The sequence below is a fragment of the Dermacentor andersoni genome, chromosome 10 (assembly GCF_023375885.2).
Source record: "Dermacentor andersoni chromosome 10, qqDerAnde1_hic_scaffold, whole genome shotgun sequence".
Classification (NCBI taxonomy): domain Eukaryota; kingdom Metazoa; phylum Arthropoda; class Arachnida; order Ixodida; family Ixodidae; genus Dermacentor; species Dermacentor andersoni.
The window spans coordinates 94,950,412-94,972,075 of NC_092823.1; the positions used below are offsets into that span (position 1 = coordinate 94,950,412).

The following is a 21,664-nucleotide window of genomic DNA, read 5'->3' on the forward strand; positions in this document are numbered from 1 at the left end:
AGAAAAGCACTCCAAAAGCATGCTCACCACATGAAGCACGCAAAGGGAAATTGAGGTGAAAGAATGGTGAAACAAAGAGTTTACAATATAGGCTGCAAGAGAAGTTTGACTTGCATGGTGTAATAGTCGGTGTACCTAATGCACTTTCGCTTTTCGACCATATTCACGAACAAGAAGGGGCGATAATTTTTGTTTACATACATTTTGTTAGACGCACCATCTCCTGCATTGATTTTGTGCCCCGCGACATGTTTGAGACGGCTTCCCGTCGTGTCAACGCACGGCTCCAATGCTGCGTTTCTTTTTCTTTCGCCCATCATGAAGAGGTGAGTGGTTCTTTTACAGTAGTGTAATAAATAGAAGAGTGTACTACAGATTATTTGACTGTAAACAGCCGGTATGCCCTCTTTTAATGCGACCCAAATACAGGCGAACATTAGGAATTACGAACAGAAAGGTCCTAAGCAAACGTCCATTCAGTGATGACATCCCATGCCAATGGGTCACACAGACATTACAGCCTAGTCGTTACGCCCGGAGCACACAAACATGTGCGCCTTCTGCACTGCCTTTAAAGTGTTTCCGAATACCTAAAAGCAATGAATTTGGCATTTGCCCGTTCATTGCTACTGCGCATCTCACCGACACCTCGTCATTCACCTTCAGTAGTACGAGGCCTTAATTGTTGATTTTTTTTTGTCTACGTATGTACTCGTGTAGATTCAGTTCTCCTTGTCGGTGCCCCATTTTCGGGCGGTACAAATTCCTGGCAGTGCCTTGGTGAACAACTGTTGAGGCTTTACTGGGCACAGCTGGACTTCAGTCGGAATATACTATTGAACAACAATCGCTTTATTATCATCCTGCGTAGCTCACATATTTGGAACTGTAGATAGAAAAGTGAAGAACAATAAGAAATCATCACACGTAACAGGCACATGGCTAAGGCATAGATTTACGGAACATCAGTTCTTACATATATCCTACATTAAAAAGTCCGCATGCGTGACAGCCGTTAGCCCTTTCTGTCCTGGAGGTAATAATTGACGCCTATTATAAAATTCCCACACAATTCATAATGCAATCTAAAAAGAAAACAGATCAACTTTTGTCGCGACGCCAGCATAGCCTTCAGGCAAGTGCCACAAGTTAAGGGCGAATAGTGCAAGGCAAGTACTGTTCTGCGAAAAAGAAGTCAAAGAAAATCAGAAGTGACAATACCCTTCATTTGACGTCAAGAAGTTGTCAGCGCCAAACAACGGGGGCATCTGACTTCATAATTGCATTGCAGAATATAAATGCGATATGTTGAATTATAAGCACGGTTATTTTCGCGACTTGCATAATAGCGCATTTTTCGGTACGCGAATTTGTCGGCACCAGGACCTAGTGATTGTAAAATTGAGATTGGGTGTAGTCATTATTATTTCTTTCATACGTTTCCCAAGCGCGTTCTCTGTAAGCATATTTGGCATATTTGTTGGCATATTTGTTCCTTTCCGGCATACAAACTCGTTCGGGACTGTGATTTAGCTGAAATTGTGATAAACCCCATGGGATAATGAGGTGCATGTAGAAAATTCACCATTGAAAACAAAGCTGACCCATTGAACTAAAGGTGTACGTTTTTTTTAAAAAATACATCATGCGTTGCTTCACCACGTTTTAGCTCTGGTGGAGCCATTTGACACCGTATTCGTAACATTGGCAACAATCTCTAAATTAAAACAGAATCTTCTTTTACCAAACTTCTTAGACCTCTTTCACACTGAGTTTGCCAAGAAAAAAAGATATCTGCCTTAGTGAAGAAACTCAGTGCCGAGAGAGTTAACATGAATGACGCAAACGGAAATTCCTGCATCATGCGTGCTGTAATACTGTTGTGAATTGTGGCAACAATATACCATCACTTCAACAAAATAAAATGATGGGTATAGAATGGGAACACAAAAGTTAAATTCAAAATCTTTTATTGAGCAACATCTTCAACAGGATAGCCAAAACCAATTTGAATGACTTCCACATGCTAGCTCCGGTGTGATATCCAGAATATTTTCATACAGGAACCTGCAATCAATATTGAATAAGCACATTAGAGTAACGAAATGTAATTGCACATAGTTAATCTAATTTCACTGACCCCACAGTGGTACTCAGATAGATTTTTAGTAATCTGTTATGTACATATCGTAATTTCGTTTAGCTCTCGTTTCATCGAGTATACTTGTTTACACGTTAGATATAAAATACAGTGTTAGCGTGCACGTCATGCAAGCGTGCGCAAATGTGTCTAGTATTCTTTGCCACAACACACTAGTATAGGTGTTATTATAGTACAAGTGTCGTAACGAGCCTAGTCGTATTATGTTCACTAGAGCAGGAGGGGCTCTCCCAGGGTTTTTCAATTAGCTCTGTTTAGCGCTGGCTGATTCGAACTTGCGCTTGCACATTTGCGAATTTCGTCACCACGCTTAGATTTATGCCGTGAGAAGCATTGTCACCCCACCTTCTAACTCGGCTCCCTTTCGTCGACACCCATTCTGAAACTCTGATAGCCGACCGGTTATCGGGCCAACGCCGGACATAGCCTGCCATGCTTCATTTTCTTCTCCTAATATGCACTAGATTATCGGATAACCCTTTTGCTTCCAGATGCACACCACTTTCTTATTCTCTATTAACGTTAGACCCAACATCTTTAGTTCGATTGCTCCTTGCGCAGTCCTTAACTTCTCGAGCCTCTTTGTTGACCTCCAAGCTCCTGCTCTATGTCTTAGCACCCTCGCAATGCAATCATTATACACTTTTCGTGCCATTGAAAGTGGCAAGCGTCCAGTCACGATTTGGCAACGCCAGTCGTATCTACTTTCATCTTTTTTTATTCTTCTATAAATTTCCTACTCAGGATAAATGTACCTTTGAGTAATTGGCCTAGATAAACGTACTCCTGCACCAACTCTAGCGCCTGACCGGCGATAATGAATTCTTCTTAATTTACTAGGCTAATTAACATTTTAATCTGTCAATCCTACTCTTACAGTTATTTCGGTTAAGTCACTCAATCATTTGTTGCACTTCATCCATACAGTGGCTGAACAGGTTAAAGTGATTTGCGAACCAGAGGTTCTTGCAGATATTAGCTGTCCATCCTCACTCCTAACCTTTCCTGTCTCATTTCTTGAGTATTTGTTCTAAGCGTGCAGTGAAAAGCATTGCACAGATTGGGCCTTCTTCTCCGACTCAAATTTCAGTAGCTAATTTTCTACTTTTCTTGAGTAGTATAAGGTGGCGGCGGGATCTTTGAAGATATTTCGCATGATATACGCGTATGCACCCTGTACTCCTTGCTTGCGCAGTGCATCCATGACTGCTGGTATCTCTAGAGAAATAATTGCCTTTTTTATAATACAGGAATGCGATATTGAGACGTAGATTGTAGGCAGAAGTTTTCTCAATTAACTGATTCATGACATGGGGGTGATTAATTGCGGAATATTTATTCCTGAAGCAAGCCTTTTCTCTTGGTAAACGTAGGTCAATTGCTGCCCTGATTCTAATGGACATTATCTTGGTGAATAGTTTATACAATACTGAAAGCAATCTAATGGACCTATAATTCTTCAATTCTTAAACTTCTCCCTTTTCCATTTCCATCCATTTTTGATTAATTTTTTGGTTCTTCATCCACTTTTACCTGGAACATGCCTTGCAGGGCACTTCTAATTTCTTCTCTACTTGTAGAAGGAGCCTCTCTATCGTGTTCATCTTAATTCCAATGAAGGTTGCGTGGCTTTGCTGGGTTTTGTACAGGGCAGTATGTTTATCACCATGCTGTGTTCGTGCCTGAGGGTTGTCTTTGTCATTCATACATCAGAAAGATCCTTGATGTTTTTTTCTACTATCACCATTCGGGCGCACAGAGCGCGCTGTCACATGGTATTTTAAACTCCGCGGGATTTCATTTTTCCAGAATAAAAACGGCCACGCTAAGTCTATGTCGTTGCAAGTGCCTGGGTTGGGCAATAATTGTGGACCTCCACAAATTTCCTGTTGAGACCTGAACGTTTCAATCTATATTTAAAAAGTTAATTAATTTATCTCGGCTAATTACTCAAGAAAAGACGAGCAAAAAGTGGTACTGTAGGTTTAGATAAATGCTAACAACATCCACGTGATTTCTGTTCTGAAGAGCACATAGATTTTTTTCAAAATCTTGGTCCAAGTTAACTGGGACACTAATATATATATATGTTTGAACGAAAATAAAGGAAACCTATCTACAGGTACGAGTTTTAATAATCACATCCTAAGAAGCCAAAAAAAAACAGACACCAAGGACAACATAGGGAGAATCACTTGTACATAGTAATTGAATTAAAGGAGTGATAAATTAATGTACATTAAAGTGGATCAAAAAAACAACTGTTCGCAAGTGGTATACGAACCCACGTTTTTTCATTATGTGTGCGATGCTCTTTCCAGTTCAGCTACCGCGGCCACGTCTTGCCATCCACTATCTCGGGTATTTATGTCATGTATTTACCGAATGAAGAAGGGAAGTAGAGGGGCTTCATTTTCGTTAATAGCGACCATGTAAAGTCAACAGATAAAGAAGACAAGGGAAACATAAGAGAAATTAGCTGTGTTTGAAATTGTAATGTAGAAACTAATAAAGAAGACGTATATGAAAGTTAACGAAAAGATCATTTGCCGCCGTTTGGAGTCTAACCCACAACTTCCGCATTACGAGAGCGTCATGGCAACAGTCTCGAATCAGGCAGCCTTGATGTCATTAGGCAGCAGACGACTGTTGTTTAGCCACATGCCTGCTGTCCTAAGTTTACGTGTTACGTGGTCGGATCCGGCAACAAAGCGTGCTCCACATCGGCCCACCATGGCTCTGAGGGGCAATAGTTAACATTCCCTGGACTAGATCAACTGAACATAAATAACCTAAAATAGAAAATGGGTTGATAGCCGTCGCCGTAGCACAATTTGTAGTGAAGCGAATGCGTAATGTGGAGGTTGTGCCTGCGGCTCCTACCGGCGGCAAGTTATCTTTTCGTCCACTTCAATTTCCGTTTTCTTCATTAATTTCTACCACAGATAATCTTCCCGATGCTTTCTTTAACTTCATTGTCTGTTGGCTTTATAAGGTCATATATATATATATATATATATATATATATATATATATATATATATATATATATATATATATATATATATATATATGGTCTACAGAGGTCTAATGTCCTACTATGAGTGGACTGGAGCCTAAACCTGTTTACTGACAACAATGTACCGGCTGAGGCGTCCGGCTATTCGCGTGCCTTATACTTTGGTGGGGGAAACTGTCGTTTTTGTAAACTCTAGAATAGGGCGTGGCGTTCTATGCCGTCCATCTTGCCTCATGGAGCTAGCCAGACAGCAACGCTGACTTTGCCAGTCCTTGATTATGATGGTGCCGTTCGTCAGAGAAGTCGGGCCGTGTTCAGCGGCACCAGCGACATTAACGTCTAAGATGCGGTGCCATCAAATTAAGGAGAGAGCACCTAGATTAGATAGGATGATGCCACGAAGGTCAGCAGTGATTTCTTTTGCTTACAGGCTGTCGCGCATCCGTGGTATAGAAAACCATAAGCTGATCCCCGCACGCGGGCTGGTATCATGTGACGCTTCACGGAACAGTTTGGCTGACATGCAGTGCCATATTTCGCGAAGAAAAATGCCTACGACGTCGTTCCCAGCTAATCGGTGAGACGTTCACCAACTATACAAGCATAGCAGACAGCGTGGACCTGTATAAACGCATGAGCACAACGGTAATAAAAGCGGGCAAGGTATACCGACGGATATTTCCGAAGATGCGTTTCGTGTGCTTCTATCCGAGAACAAAAAAAAATATAGCCTAGTTCTGACACGGTTATTGACATCATCCAGCCTTCCTGAAGGATCGACCAGCTCCACAGGCAGTGTCTTCTCACGGAGCCCGCATCTGTGTCCGACAAAGCCTTCTCGAGCATCGCCACCACGGTCGTCTTCGACCCCTGCTCTCTCAGATCAAATAGAACATGCAGAGGTGGCTCACAAAACTTTTTCTATTGTCTCCTGGAAGGCCGCCGCCCTTTTGTTTGGCTCCACACTGTCGGCATGTTATAGAGAAAAAAGTTAGTGAAGCAACACGTGCTTCCCGTGAACTTTAGATAGTGCCGACCCCCCCCCCCCGCCCATTAACCACGGCGACAGAAATGCACCTCCCACCTACATTGGGAGAGCCACAAGACCACCACTTCAGACTTCCTCGCCACTGTGGACAATTGTAACACTATGCCTACCACTGCGCGACTACACTAGGTTTCTTTTCAATGGGAATATGTCATGAATGATCCTCAGGCCACATAGAGGTCCTTCTTATTGTTGTGGCCAACAAGAGCTTGGTTATATTTGGCTACATTGGCATTGAGGTGACGTACTCGTGTAACGACCACAATTTCGGCTGTCTTTTACGGCAATAATGTTCACGCAATTAACGCTTCATGCACACAAAGCCAATTTTTTTTGTGTAAAAGCTGCCTGTTTTTACCTAGGCTAAGGCTATGTGACAAAAGTAGTTACTCACCGGTGCGCTTTGCTCTTCAATATTAATCTGCTTCAGACAACCCGCAGAGGAACGTGCACTCGTTGTAAGTGTCGAAACTGTTGCAGCTGTTGCTGGTACCAACAGCCGGCATGCAGTCGTTTTTTTTATTGTCGAAGTAATATATATGTGCCCTTATATAACCCTGCACAATGTCTTTTGGACAGGTTTTGCACACTGCAATCAGAACACAGCCGAAACTCCCGGTCAGAATACCATCGTCCACATTGCTCTTTCAATCTCCACGCTATTGTTCATATGAAGAAAAAAAAACTTGTGAGCCAGAAGCGCACATTATTTTTTTCGCACGCTCGGAAATGTAGCAGAAGAAGCGCTTTAGTGAGATTGAATTACGATGCCATGGCTAATCTTCATCACAGCTAGTAATAAATAGTACCGTCGATCCACAAAATTAATATACTTTGCTTTCTGTTTGTTTTAGTCTAGGTCTTCCATGAGACCACTGAAAATGGACCCCACAGCAAGACTTTAAACACAGGTGGTAAACACCTATCGTAAAATTACTTTAGTCTGTCTTCCACTTTCCCCAAATAAATTTCAAGTTGTATCGAAATACATAAGGGGTATGAATATAAATCCTTAAATTCCTGATATGATTATGGGGAACACTGTAGTGGGGAGCTCCGGAGTGTTGTTCACAACCTTCGATTCTTTAGCGCCTACGAAAGTATTCGTGTTTAGTATGTATTTAAGTACACAAGCGTTTGCATTTTGTCAGCGTGGAAATGTAGGCGCCGCGGCTGCAATCAAACCCGCGATCACACCCACATTCACAAGTTCTCAGCGCAATGCCATAGTCAAAGTGCTATACCGCGGCGGGTAACTGCACTAGCTTGAAACCATACAATAAATCACAGGGTGTAACCCATCGAAGACGGTAACAGCAAGCACAGAAATTGAAGACTCATCTAAATTTATGCGGTACGAATTTGGTTCGACTTACAAGTGTAAAGAACTACGGTCAAGTACTTTATTTTGTTGAATCTCTTGTGCTGATGAAAACAGAATACAAGGGTGTGCAGAAATAGTTTCCATGAGTGTGCTAACAAGTTTCCCTATGATTTTGCCTTTTGAAGGTCAGGTTACAGATGCTGCTATGTGGAATGCAAGTAAAAAAGATATAAATGCGGCTGACACTGAAGCGTGACTATTGGAGTCCTCGAGCGAAGGACAGGCACTTATGTGGGCTGTCATTTCTAAAGAAATTCAGAAAAGCCTGGTGTTCGTGCTTTGTTTAAGTCTTTGTAGCAGATCACGAAGAGGAACGATTTACTGCTGCTGGAAGACACTCGCCGCCTAAACTACGTAGTTAAAAATAACTTTTCACAAATGGTAACCGCATAGCGATTCGCCTCGTAACAGAAGGTATGCGATGACATTACAAAGTGCGATAATATATGGCGTGAAAGATAGACGAGAACTTACCCCACTTATTTCAGTGTAGAGCATTCGGTTATCACGAGAATAGGTAGGTATACTAGCGCAAGGATGTGACTAACGTGATGAAGATTTCCGGTTACTGAGTCTCTTATAGTAACGTTATCCAAATAATGGTATTTCAATGCCTTAAGGAAAGTTGAAGAACATGACAGATGACGTAGTTCGGGGTCCATTTTATTTTATAATAATTCCTTTTACGTGGACGCAAAGCACGGTACTCAAACACTTATGCATTCCGCCTGAATTGAAACACATAATCGGAAAGTCATTACCGTAAGCCCATCTCTTTTTCTCCATTCCTTGTACTTAGCATCGAACGACGTTCGTATTTCAAGCATTCACTTTGCTACTTTTCGGATATATGTATGTTGTCCCGAGAAATAATCGCCAAGTATAAGGCAGCTGGCCTGAAAAGTAGACTCCCAAATTTGCACGCTGACCACGCACACGCCCAACAGCGTTACGATATGCCCGCCAGCAGTACGAATTGGCCTTCCAGACAAAGGCAGGGTAACTTTTCTAAGTTCTGTCGTTAGTTCCGCGTTTTCCAGCAAGATTTTTCTCACCCCGCTCCTTCATCACCATTTCCACTAAATTGCACTTGAAGATGTGCACAGCGTCGGCAAGACAGATATTTGGACAAGATGTCGCACATTGTCTGAAGCCTGCATCCTCAGTTTCCACTTTATCTTCCTGAGCGCCCGCATCTTTCAGAGTTGGCGTCCCCGTCATGACTGCTTTCTCTGTCTCGTGACACCTAGTGGCAATACCTACTCGAGCGGCGTTAGTTTTTGTGCCTTTGTTACGTCGCGTTTTTTTTTTTTCGTATAGCAATGTGGTAATTGCAAAACACGCCTAGAAATTAAACTGAATTTTTTTTTTAATGTTCGGCCTAGTATTTTCTGTTTATTTTCTACACATAGGTCATAAAGTTGTGACGTTGTATAAAAAGACAGGCGAAATAGCAGTGGCCACTAAATGCTTCACCATTTGGGGAAGGCAGACGGCTGATGGCAGAAATGTAATAGAAATAATGGACTATTAACTACATAGTGGGACACGTAGTTAGATGTTGGTACTCAATTGAGACTATGGCGATGGGAAACCAGGGACAACAGACTCTTTGAAGAAGGTTGATCCGCACTGGCTGCTGCCACAAAGGAAGTGAAAAAAGTCAGTGTGGCACTGCTGTGCCCCGGTATATTTCAGACACATGTGGGCCATGCTATATCGAAGCAGATGAATGAGAATTAAAATAGGTTCTTAGCTTCGTAAGTGCCGTTTTTTCTTGCACTGTAAGAGCTATCGCTCATGTTTTTTTCTCCCAGCTACTAGAACATCGTGATTACGCTAGATCTCCTTCCAGATTACTCAATGTGGTGGGAATCCTTAGCTGTGCTTACTGAGCAAGGCCTCACATGGACGAAAGAAGAGACTGGAACACATACAACTGAATTACATCTGTCCGGTAGGCGATCATTGACCCTGCTGTTCGCGCAAGTTGCTTTATCCTTTTATAAGGGTAATCAGTGTCCAAATCTCTATTGGAAACATTGTCTCGAGCTCATTATTAGTGGAGTGAGATTTACTTTCACATACGGTAGGCATGAAGTGAGCTGGGTGGTAGGCTATTTCCAAACGTAAGTATGACGGTTTTTTTTTTGGGGGGGGGGGCGAGGGGCACTTGCTTATTTTAGTGGAATAAATATTTTGTACTTTGGCGATATAGTGCTTTTCGAACACAGTGATGAGTTCATCTCTCGCGCTTAGGAAATGATGAAAAATAGCGCCTTTGACTTTGTTTAGTAAGCGGTGCATAAAAAGTATCACTTTGGCATCACTAATACTGTTTAGAACAGCAAGGTTTATTCTTGTTGCTTGTCCTTGAGCTCTACTACAAATATTCACTCGACATTTTTGAGGCTTTGTACGCTAGTACTATTTATTGCGTAAGACACTTCGACACCATGAGCGGGAGAATTTGTGTGACTGTTTGTTTGATTTGCTATGTATTGCGTGATTGTAGGGGGGAAATGTGCTCATTTCGCTCGAATACCTAGACGAAAAAAAAAGGTATGCCATATCACAATAATTGGAGAAATGGAGATAAGACAATTTTTCTTACAGTCTTATACATTCCTTTATGGTGTTTTAATTTTTGGATTACAGTTAATGTTCACATAAAAGCACAGCGTCTAAACCGCTCGATGTAAATTTTATTTTGTATATTGATGTATTTCCAATGCAGGTGAACTTAAAGCTCAAATGTTCCAGGGAAGAGCTTACAATATCCCTAACTAGTTTCTTCGAGATATAAAGTTACCTGCGCAAAGTTTATTTTTGTACTATATCATCTTTCGTTATTGCTGTCAGAATTACCAAGCGACTGCTGAAAGCCCAAATTCTGCAAATTTATAATGAATCCCTCTATTCGCAGAAAGATACCATCCCATTTTCTTAACGTACTTCTGCTCTAAGTTCACTGAATGTATTTATAAACCAGCATTGCCACATGTTTAGAACATCAGTCTATTATAACAAGTTCTTAGCGAATATTATAATGGGGATACTCGAGCTTCTTCCAATATGTTGCCCTTAATCATTTTGGTCGCCACAATCGTTAATGAGAATGGGCAAATCCCCATAATTTTTCTTAACTTTTGTAAAGCGCTTGATACGGTCGCGCATGATAAACGAATATCTAAGCTTAGAAATATGGGAACCGAATACATTTTTGTCTGGCTTCCTGCGTATTGTCCAACCCAAAGAGTTTGTTGAAATAGGCGTAAAAATCGAGCTGCCTTCCGTCACATCGGGTGTTCCGCAGGACTGTGTTCTCGGCTTTCTTTTTGATAATTTATAGAATAACGAAAATGTTAACACAGGTAAAGTTGGTATAAAGATGCGCTTATTTGTCGATGATTATACGCTTTCAGGAATACGGCTTCTCTAGATGACAAAACTAGATTGTGTTGAAGTTTGAATAGTATTTTTGTATAATGCAGGCGCTGGACAGGGCTACGGAACGCAGATAAAAGCGTATTGCTTCAAATCAACCACAAAGAATCCCCTCTACTTCCGCGTATAATGTGGATAGCTGACCTCTTCATGAAGTAAGTAGGTACTAATATCTAGGAACCACCCCAAACAACACTCCATCTGGCAACATTTACAACCGTAACTTTTCTTCTTCATACTAAAACAGGTACAGCGCAAAATTAAAAGTAAAAAATTATGGGGTTTAACGTGCCAACACCACTTTCTGATTATGAGGCACGCCGTAGTGGAGGACTACGAAAATTTCGACCACCTGTGGTTCTTTAACGTGCACCTACATCTAAGTATACCACCCATTTCACCCCCATAGAGATGCGGCCGCCGCGGCCAGGATTCAATCCCGCGACCTCGTGCTCAGCTGCCCAACACCGTAGCCACTGAGCAACCAAGGCGAGTCGAAAAAACAAATTTAAAGTAAGAAGCAAGCCGAACAGGCCAGAAGAAAGAACGGTTCATTCTTCTGGGCACCTCGGCTTCTATCTTTGTTTCCATGTTGCGCTACACCAGTTTTAGAACACAAGACCTACTCGCCCAATCCTCAACCCTAGTGAATTTTTTTCTTCAGCCTTCCGAAATATACCTCTTCTGAGGTAGAAGCTTAAAAAAACCCCAGCAAAATAAAAAAAAACCTTCATGACATGTCACTGATTAGACTTAAACTGGAATATGCATGCCTAAGCTACTAGTCACCATAGGCGAGATGCGTTAACATCATACTCTGCCCGAACAAGCACATACAGGAATTTCTTTTTCTCCGGTACTACATCAGGGGCGCTATAACGTAACGCTGTTCCAAACTTTTCTATTGCAATTATGCAATCAGCCCTCCGCGATTGGTCAAAAATTTTTTTCTACCATCCCCCCTTCAACTGTTTATCAGCCGACGTCATGAAAACCGCGATAGCTCCCCATCTGATATGACGTGTACACAAGATTATGCATGATCTGACCGAACAAACTATTAGCTATTTCTGATTCGACGCCTTTTTGCCATTGACCCTCGGCTATTGGTCAAAAAGGTTTCGGGCTGCTTCCACTTCACCTGCCTGTCACGCGACGTCACAAAACCACTAAAACTCACGCGTCAAAGCGACCTGTACGCGTTAAAGATGAATTATTAGACCGAACCAAACTGAATTTTCTTCTGAATAGCCGCAGGGTGCACCGTTCCGAAAGGAGTAAAAGATGGCTGCGGCCGATCGCTCAGGCACCGACTACTCGCACACGCCAGAGAGCATGGGTTTATTTGCGTATTACAAAAATTTTTGCGTGGCCATTTAACGTTTTAGGGAACTTTCGGCACGTTTACGACCTCGTTCTGCCAATTCTTCTTTGCTGAGGATCCGTGTTAGCGCATTATTAGGCTTCCATTGCATGCTGCCGCGATTGTCCACCAGCCACTGTAACTAAGGTAAAGCGGACTAATCACAGACGCCGGCACCAATCTCTTCATCCGGTTATCAATTTTCAGTGCAGTGGCTCGGCCCCATTGAATCCCTCTCCACTTGAGCGAGCTCCTCGCTTCTTGTCAACCAATTAGATAAGACAAGCTGCTCAATGTAGGCAATGTTATTCGTTTTTCAAGCAAACAAAGGCGATCTCTTATGAACGAGGATGGCGTTTGATTGGTCTGTTGAGACAACCCTGCAGGTCAACGCCCGATGCTTGCGTTGGCGGTTACGCAAATTTGACATGAGAAGATTGGAATATAATCATATTGAAATAGTTTTACGTTATAGGGCCCCAGCGCGAAGTTCTATAATTGAATCCAGATCCTGATTTTGAAACAATAGTTTTCTGCTTTTCAATACTGTAATATGCTTTATTGTATAGCTCATTGCCTTTGCATGTACCAATTGTATCCCTTGCTGCTTGGCCCACGTGTTTGCAGTATCCAATGCATAAATTAAATAAATGAATAAAAATGCAGCACGAACTTTGAACTGCTAGGAACTCTTTTTAATGGCCGGCCTAGCCGACGTGGAAGTATGCGAAGCCATACTTGGGTAAATATTTTATCCGAGCCCATTTTTTATAGGCCCCCAAAAGATATTTAGAGATGTTCATCAGCAGCACTGATAATCAACAATGGAGCTGAACGTGACGACACAGGAAAGCTTATGTGCAACGAGTACAGCCGACGTCAGCTGGAAGTCACCGCTATAACCAAAGATGGTTTACCAAGATTGGCAAAATAAAAAGATAAAAAAACGCGACCACCATATTGCCCTGGGGCTGATCATTCAGACTACTGCTATGCTCAAGTTTCGTGTTTAAAGGTAGTACTTAACAAGAGACATGAGGAAGGTGGCTCGATAGCTGCATGAAACAGAAAGAAATGCCAATTAGTGCGTGAGAGTTATTTTTGTGCCTGCAGACCTTGATAAAAAATTATTCTCGCACAACAGCAACAACACACACCTGAAACGCGGGCCCATTCCCCTCTTGAGTACGTGCAAAATTCATTCAACAAGTTGAACAACAATTACGAGAAAAGGACATAATTCATGGTACTAAGCTTCTCCTTTGTACATTGAATAGTATCCTAGGATACAGACAAAGTTCAAAACCTTCTCCTAGGCTGCTTCTTCGTGAGACGTAGGTACAACGTGCGCATGTTGTTTCGTTCTTAAATTCAGACCCCTTTTTTTAAAGTATAGTAAGCCTTTGTAATAATTCGGTAGTAATTATACACTCGAAGCACACTAGGCTAATCACCACGTTCCTCCATGTGCGACGGCGCATGCGCAGTGTTCGCTCTGGCTGTTTTAGGTGGTACGTTCTGGTGTGGGTACGAGGCAGAGCTTATGATGGAATCTATAAGCGCGACTGAACAAGGGTGTAGAAAAAAGCAGACACAGAGAAACACACTTTTTACGTCCTAGTTCACGCTTACACATTCTACCCTGAATTCTAACCAACTAGCCCGCCAACTTGTTTTACTCGAGGGAGAGAAGGTGAGCGCGTCAGAAAAGGCGAGCAGGTAAACAGGAAAGTCCAGGCTTCGTTGCCTGCTCCCTTCTCGAGTTCCCAGTGTTGAAGATCGTGTGGTTCGCACACTTTCGGAGCGAGCAGAGGCACGGAAACGTTCGTTTTGGCAAATTCCCGCGTGCTTCCTGCTGCAGGCGTCCCTCATCACGTTCGCGTTGTTACCAGAAGTGCTCCCATTCATCTACAGCACAGCGTTCACGTGTATTTGGTATCGTGGCGCGAGGAGTATTTAATTCGTAAGTGCATATTTAATGAAATGTAAATTTGCCATTACCTGGAAGTCTATCTTCGTGTTGTGTTCAATTATGTTGCTTTTTGGTGGTGTTCTTAATTTTAACGGTATCCTGTGGAGCTAATCTGTCTGCATTTATCATTGCATTATAAGCCTAATATTTATATGATTTAAGTGGTTAAATAAAGGCCTTAGTGAATAGTATGTAAAAGCTCGACGTAGGTAAATTACATTAGATATGTTTGTTTGTGTATGAATGTATGAATGAAAGCAGTGAAGAAACAATATCAGAAATTATTAAAGGAGTGAGTGCCTCCTGTTACAGCAGAAATTGTGCGCCGGTGATACATTAGTATTGATTATACCAAAGTCAAAATTTAGGCGTAGATTGCTATCTCTCGCATCTTCTGATTGCAATGATGGTGTTCCACAAGTTAGCATTTTAGCCTTTGCCATCCATTTCATCATCATCATCATCAGCCTGGTTACGCCCACTGCAGGGCAAAGGCCTCTCCCATACTTCTCCAACAACCCCGGTCATGTACTAATTGTGGCCATGCTGTCCCTGCAAACTTCTTAATCTCATCCGCCCACCTAACTTTCTGCCGCCCCCTGCTACGCTTCCCTTCCCTTGGAATCCAGTCCGTAACCCTTAATGACCATCGGTTATCTTCCCTCCTCATTACATGTCCTGCCCATGCCCATTTCGTTTTCTTGATTTCAACTAAGATGTCGTTAACTCGAGTTTGTTCCCTCACCCAATCTGCTCTTTTCATCATCAGTCATCTATTTATGTATGTTTAAATTACTCCACTAACTTGCGTACCCCTACAAAACATTTAAGGCATGTTGAAAAAAGAAACATTCTATATTGAAAAATATTGAAGCATTTAAAAAATGCGGTATTTTATCACACTAGTGCTACAGAAAAGGACGAATACAAATAGTCCAAATTTGAAGCAAAGAAAATTATGGCATTAATATTATATGCCATAATTATTATGGCATTTATTATTCTAGTCATAAATATGGATCTCTTGCACATGACGTCAAAAACACCACTCATCGTGCTGCTGGGTCAAAGACATGGCGTCTACGATAACGTCAGTGCAAGCTTTCTATACGATAAAAGGCTTATTTACATTCCTGCATTGTGAAATTTTGATTAATTTTAAGGCCTAAATGCAACTGAAAAGAACTTTATAAAGCCATATTCATCTAGATGCGCTATTCTGAATGTTATCCCGTGTCTTTAGGCTTACATTCTGGAACCGCACACTTCTACTGGCACATATGCGGTTATTGCCATGTCATACTTTCCTGAAAATTTCACTTAGGCTTTGATATTTAAGGTTCCCCAAAAAAGAACCCTAAATGTACTGTACTGCAAAAGCACATTTCTCAGTGCCCAGAGAGCCTTATCAACTAACTTGTTCCTTAAATCAGCACTAGTGTAAAACTTTCTTGCTCTTCGGATAGTGGATATCTACGAGTACAGAAGTGTTACTATTGAAATAGAACCTAAAAATGAATGAGCATTTCCGCGCTCTTTAGCAGGTCTAGAGCAGACATAATGTTCTTTCTAATAGAATTCAGTCTCGCAATTTCCGCAAGTATGACTACCTCTGCCTTAAGGACTCTAGAAAGATTGACATCCTAACTCGCAAAGGGAGATCACATAGATCTAGACCCAAAACGTTCCAGCAAAAGCGACATTATTTTATAAAATACGACAACATTGGTTTCGCTTCAAGCATTGATCTGGCAGTACAACGTTAATTTTCTATTCATTTATTTTTTATGCTAAACATTTTCTGCTTGACAATGCGCAGAGTATGGTTGTTTATATTCTACAATTCATAAAGCAGTCATTGCAGCAAGCATGTGGCGAACAAATCACACATTATTTAATTGCTTTATGTGCTGTTCTCTAACATCTTGAGGTACACATGGTGATGTGAATGAACTCACTAGAGTTATTATGAATATTAGTATTTTTACTATTTTTGTTTCCAAAAGGTCATAGCTTTCAATAGGTGAAGCACCAATAGTGTGCCATCACTATTGGCGCTTCACCTATTGAAAGCCATGCACCAACTAGCCCCACAACGTGTTTTACTCCAAAATGTCAAAAAGCCATAAACGCAGCCTTGAATTTGGGCATTTCCTTTGGAGTTATCATGTTCCACAAATAAGGCAATATGATGTTAGAAAAGCAAGGATATCGTGAGCATGAATCAAAAAGCCAAAAGTTCTGCGTTGATGCAAAAAGTCTGAAGAGTTTCACTGGTATATGGCAGGCTCTCGAAATTGATAACTTTAAAGCAATGAGCAGTGCCTGAGATTCAGATCAGAGTGAATGCAGAGATGTGCTTGGGATTCATTGGGTCACGTGAAAATATATTTTTATAGCCACCAATAGTAAATATAATTTTAACTTACTATCTGGGTACCAACATGTATGGTTTCTTCTGTCACACGCTGAAATGAAACAAATAATTAGGAAATTACAATTATATTGTATTGCTATTCAGACTACACTTTTCTTTCCTTTTAATAGATGAAAGACGTAACTCATGATTCTTTTTTTGTCGGGCACTTCTAAATAATGGTGACACACATCTATGTTTCCATGCAAGTGCATTCTATTGCCTTATGGGCGACTGAAGGAGTTGATTAACGTTTTTGTCCACAATTACTTACAAATATTCTTTTCTTCAAAATAACCATTTACTTGAACGTCTATCTCAGTTCTTGCAGACAGCAACCTTTCTAATAAACAATTGGTTTCAAGAATGTTTTTCTTCAAGATAACTTTCAATACGCTTGAATGTCATTTTTATGTAGCAGTCTTTCTACTAAGTTTACATTTCCTATCTGTACCTAGCGAACAAAATCCATCAGTTCAAACCCTTTCACGTAACCAGGTGCATAGTTTTAGTATCCCACTTTTCTTCACATTACATCTAATAAATAAACCTACTTTATTAATGATATGGGGTGACATCCAAAAAGGGCTTTCTTGCATGATGTTTACATGATTTTTGCCGATGGCAGTGGTTCCTTAAACAAACCTGAAGTGTTTGTATATGGCCTCCTAATGAAGAGCATGTGCATGTGGGTTCGCAGAACACAATATAATGTCCTAACTACTTTCTGCTCTAACTCACAATATAATTTAACTATTGAAATTTAAAGGAGGGCAGACGACATGGGAGCTTTTTCACCGTTGCTTACCTGGCGAAGCGATGTCTAGGATAAGGTTAAATTCACCTGCTTCATAGAAACAGTGCTACCGTATGACGTTATTACACTATTTGGTAGCATTCTGAGGCGTGTATGGACAATCTTTGCGCCACTTGTCTAGAGTTTTACGCTCATAGAAGCGAGAACAACACGAACTGAGTTAAATGAGTTGGCAGACAAGATATAGGCTTCATGTTCTGCTCAATCATTTGCGTTTCCCGCGTTAAATATAGTCTGTGGTTGCCGTCATAGTGGAAACACATGTTTCGCGAATTCGAAAAAAATAATGCAACAAATACTTTTCACCTGTGTGTCAAACTCTGCAAAAATATGAAGCATATCCGTGCATGTGTGCTTGTGCTGTCTATCAACTTCCATGTCTTTGTCGCTTTTCGCTACCTTTACATTATTATAGTACATAACAGTGTCTGTACGCACAAAAACGCATATTAGCAGCGACATCCAACAACATTATAAGCCTACTTTAACTATTGCTGAACAAAGGCTCTCCCGCAGATCTCGAATTACCTGTGTCATAGATCGGATGATTTCGTTCTACACTTTCAATTTTTTTCATCATACCACGCTTCCTCATTCTAAACGGTTCTCAATCGGGTTTCCTTCATTAGCAGACATTATATACACCTGGGAGACCACGGGTTACATTCCGTACATCTTACACATGATAAGCCGTTAGTTTTCTATTGTTATTCTTAGCGGTATGATAACCTTATTGTCCAGGGGCGTGCGAGTTGCTTACGAAAAGATGACATTGTACAAGGGAAAGGACAAGTGGGGATGTAGCATTACCTGGAGGAACGGAGGTGCTCCTACATTCAGTGTATCCTCAGTTGGATACGTGGATCTATTCCAGAATGCTTTCTTTCTTTAAGTGATTTCTCATACTGGGCGCCGTCGCGCATATTACCTAACCATTAGGATGGTCGAAGGGCTATCTTAAGGTCAGTTGCACAGGAACATCGGTAAATGAAGCACTGTTTTTACTCAAATCACAGTTTCTATACAAGCAGAAAAGCAGCGACAATGCCTTTATAAAACACATGCAGACATATGTCAACAGAGTATGGAAGAAAAATACTCGCAGTTTCAGCGCAGTTGAGTCACCGTAGTGGAGGTGATCTACCGTAAAACAAGTCGCATAAACCACAAAAGATCTCTTCATAGCATAAGCGGTCAACAAACAAAGATACCAAGGACAACGAAGGGAAATTACTTGTACATACGTATTGAACTAAACAAACGATAAATTAGTGGAAATGAAAGTGGATTAAAAAAACAACTTGCCGCAGGTGAGGAACGATCCTACGTCTTCGCATTATGCGTGCGATGCTCTACCAATTGAGTTATCGCGTCGCCTTCTACGATCCACTCTCTGGAGTATGTATGTGTTACCTGTAGACCTAACGCTTGGAGTGTTAGAACAGCGCCACCGCTCACAAACCTTGGGGGCGGATCCCTTTTTGCCGCAGGTGTTACCAGTACGTGATATTTTTTTTTTTTCGGGGGGGGGGGGGGGGGTGAAGGCAACTGGTCCATAAACCCACACATGCTACCTGAAGGCATGAATGTTGCCGGATTGGAGAACTTTGTTATGTAATGAACGAGAAAAAAGGGAGTTAGCCAAGAGACCCGACATTTAGTAATCATAGCATAAGAGGCCAACAAACAAGGACACCAACGGAAATTACTTGTACTTACCTAATTGAAAAGAAATGATAAATTAGTGAACGTGAACGTGGACGAAAAAACAACTTGCCGCAGGTGGCGAACAATGCCCTGTCTTACTCAAGCATCACACGCCTAATGCGAAGATGTGGTATCATTACCCACCTGCAGCAAGTTGTTTTTCATCCACTTTCATTTGTACTAATTTATCATTTCATTAATGAGTGTGAGCTACCAGCTATTCACCACGTACACTGTTCAGTTGAAAGGCCTTGTGCTCTGTCTGTTTTATAGGGTGAATCCACCCGACGGCAACCGCGGCATGGAGCTTTACAAGGAAATACTCAGAATTTTGTAAAGCTTCCCAAAGGGTAAGCATATCTACGAAAGTAACCTCTGTTGCCAAAATAATTTTACGAAAGAAAGAGTGCAGATAAAATTCCACGCAAGGAAAGCAATATTGTGGTTACCTAATTTCATTCGTTTTTGGAAAGTGTACACAATATAAACACGGTAGTCTGATGCACATAAATATCCGCCAACGTCATTGGCGTTTCTTTCTATTGGCTTAATTATTGCCAAAATAAAGCCAAATTTATTGGCTTTCTTCTCTCAATGAGTAGAATAAAACACCAAAAAAGATTTCATGAGCTCGTGCACTAATATAATAAACAAAAGTATGCAAATAAAAAGAGACTTACGATCATCTGTCTTATTTGTCCACGTAGCGCCAATCACGACTGGCAGTACGGTGAGCGTGAAAGTAATAATTGCAAACAGCTTTGATTTGTGCATAATTGTGAAGCACCAAACCTGACAGGAAATCTAGACTGGGATGTGTGTGTTGGGGGGGGGGGGGTCTTTATATATAATCGAGCAGTGATACACAAAACATTTTTTTACGTTTCACTCGCAGCAAACATACTGAAAGGCAGGACACGAGAAAAAAGAAGGTCATGAGAACCGGTATTCCTGAAATTTAGTAGGCCTGTTATAATTCTTATTAAATTATTCTAGACGCTTCAGCTAATGCGTTGAAGTAATGATACTGACTTTCAAGAAAGAGTTCTCAATATTGTCAATTATATTACCGAGCCAAACACGCAAAGGGCACTCTTTGACCGTTGGCGTGCCCCTTTTCTAAACAGTGCGTCTGACGTACGAGCGCACATTTAGTAAAGGCACATCCGACGGATCGATTCATTTTTTTTTCCTGGTGCGTCCAACACTTCTACTTGATGTTTTAAATCACACAGCGGAGAACCAATGTAAACCTTCTTCCGCAGAGCTACATACCTTGAAACTTCGCATTACCATTAGGTGATCAGAATACTTGCAGAACTGTGGATTACAAAGCATATCTTGCCGTCATTGCTGGTCCTAGATTGTATGCTGCAAAACACGAGGCACAATATGAATGTCATAGCTAACTTGTATAAAGCACAGGTCCAAAACAATTGAAGGCCAGTTTTTCTAACGAAATAATGCGGCTATATGAGATAAATACGTGATCGAAAAGTTAGAGCGGAATGTGCGTAAATAGGTTCCCTTGGTCAACGCCGAAATCATCACATATCCTTGGTGTTGAAAAATCGTTAGTGATCGTTGCTAGTGCAGTTTGTGGCTTCAAACCGATGGCGCAGCTTTTTCTTTTTTCTTCATTCTTTTTCTCTGCGCATTTCTTCGCCACTTACATCTGTCAATGCGAAGAAGACAGTGAGCATTGCGTCCTCAGTGGAAGCGTTGGACCGACAGGTCATGTGTTCACCTTCTTTATTGCGCTCTTTTTGCAGAAAGTTTTTTGCGCTGTTTTGCTGCGTCAGCAACGAAGCTCTACAAATCTGGTCTGCCTAACCCATTCTGCTGTTCCGCCATTTAATTATACGGACACTGAACGCTGTCATCGTCGACAGCACACAACGACAATTTTGACCATTGTTACCCTATCAAGAAGCCCATAGCTTTAACCCTTAGACGGGATGCGCTTGCTCCCCGACTGCTGTACGGACACACAGCTTTCCGCTATGATGTCATGCATACTGATATCCCTTGTCGCTTGCCCATTCCTTAGTTAAGCGAAGCAACACCCTGCTTAGATTGGTCAGGTTTTCTCTAACACTTTGAAATGAGCGCTTCGGAGTACCTTACATTGACGTAGCCAATCGTCTCTAAGCTACTGTTTGTTGAATTGGACAATAATTCCGGAGGATCATCCCCGATTCTACAGGAAGTCTATACACTGCCTTCACATTGCTTGGGCGCAGGTCGGGAAGTTTCGACGCTCGTGCAACTTCGTTAACGTTACTCAAGAATTGTTCGTTCTCCGTTGGCAATACATCGTCAGTTACTAG

General features: G+C 41.4%; 1 long non-coding RNA gene across 1 annotated transcript; it reads right to left on the bottom strand.

The window, feature by feature from the left end:
* Positions 1-1,952: 1,952 nt before the first annotated feature.
* On the bottom strand, positions 1,953-20,132 carry LOC126527520 (uncharacterized). Its single transcript, XR_007598790.3, has 4 exons — positions 20,015-20,132; positions 16,824-16,862; positions 6,623-6,817; positions 1,953-2,067 (listed from the first exon to the last, which is right to left on the bottom strand). It is a non-coding gene; the product is annotated as an uncharacterized lncRNA (long non-coding RNA).
* Between the last annotated feature and the right edge of the window lie 1,532 nt (positions 20,133-21,664).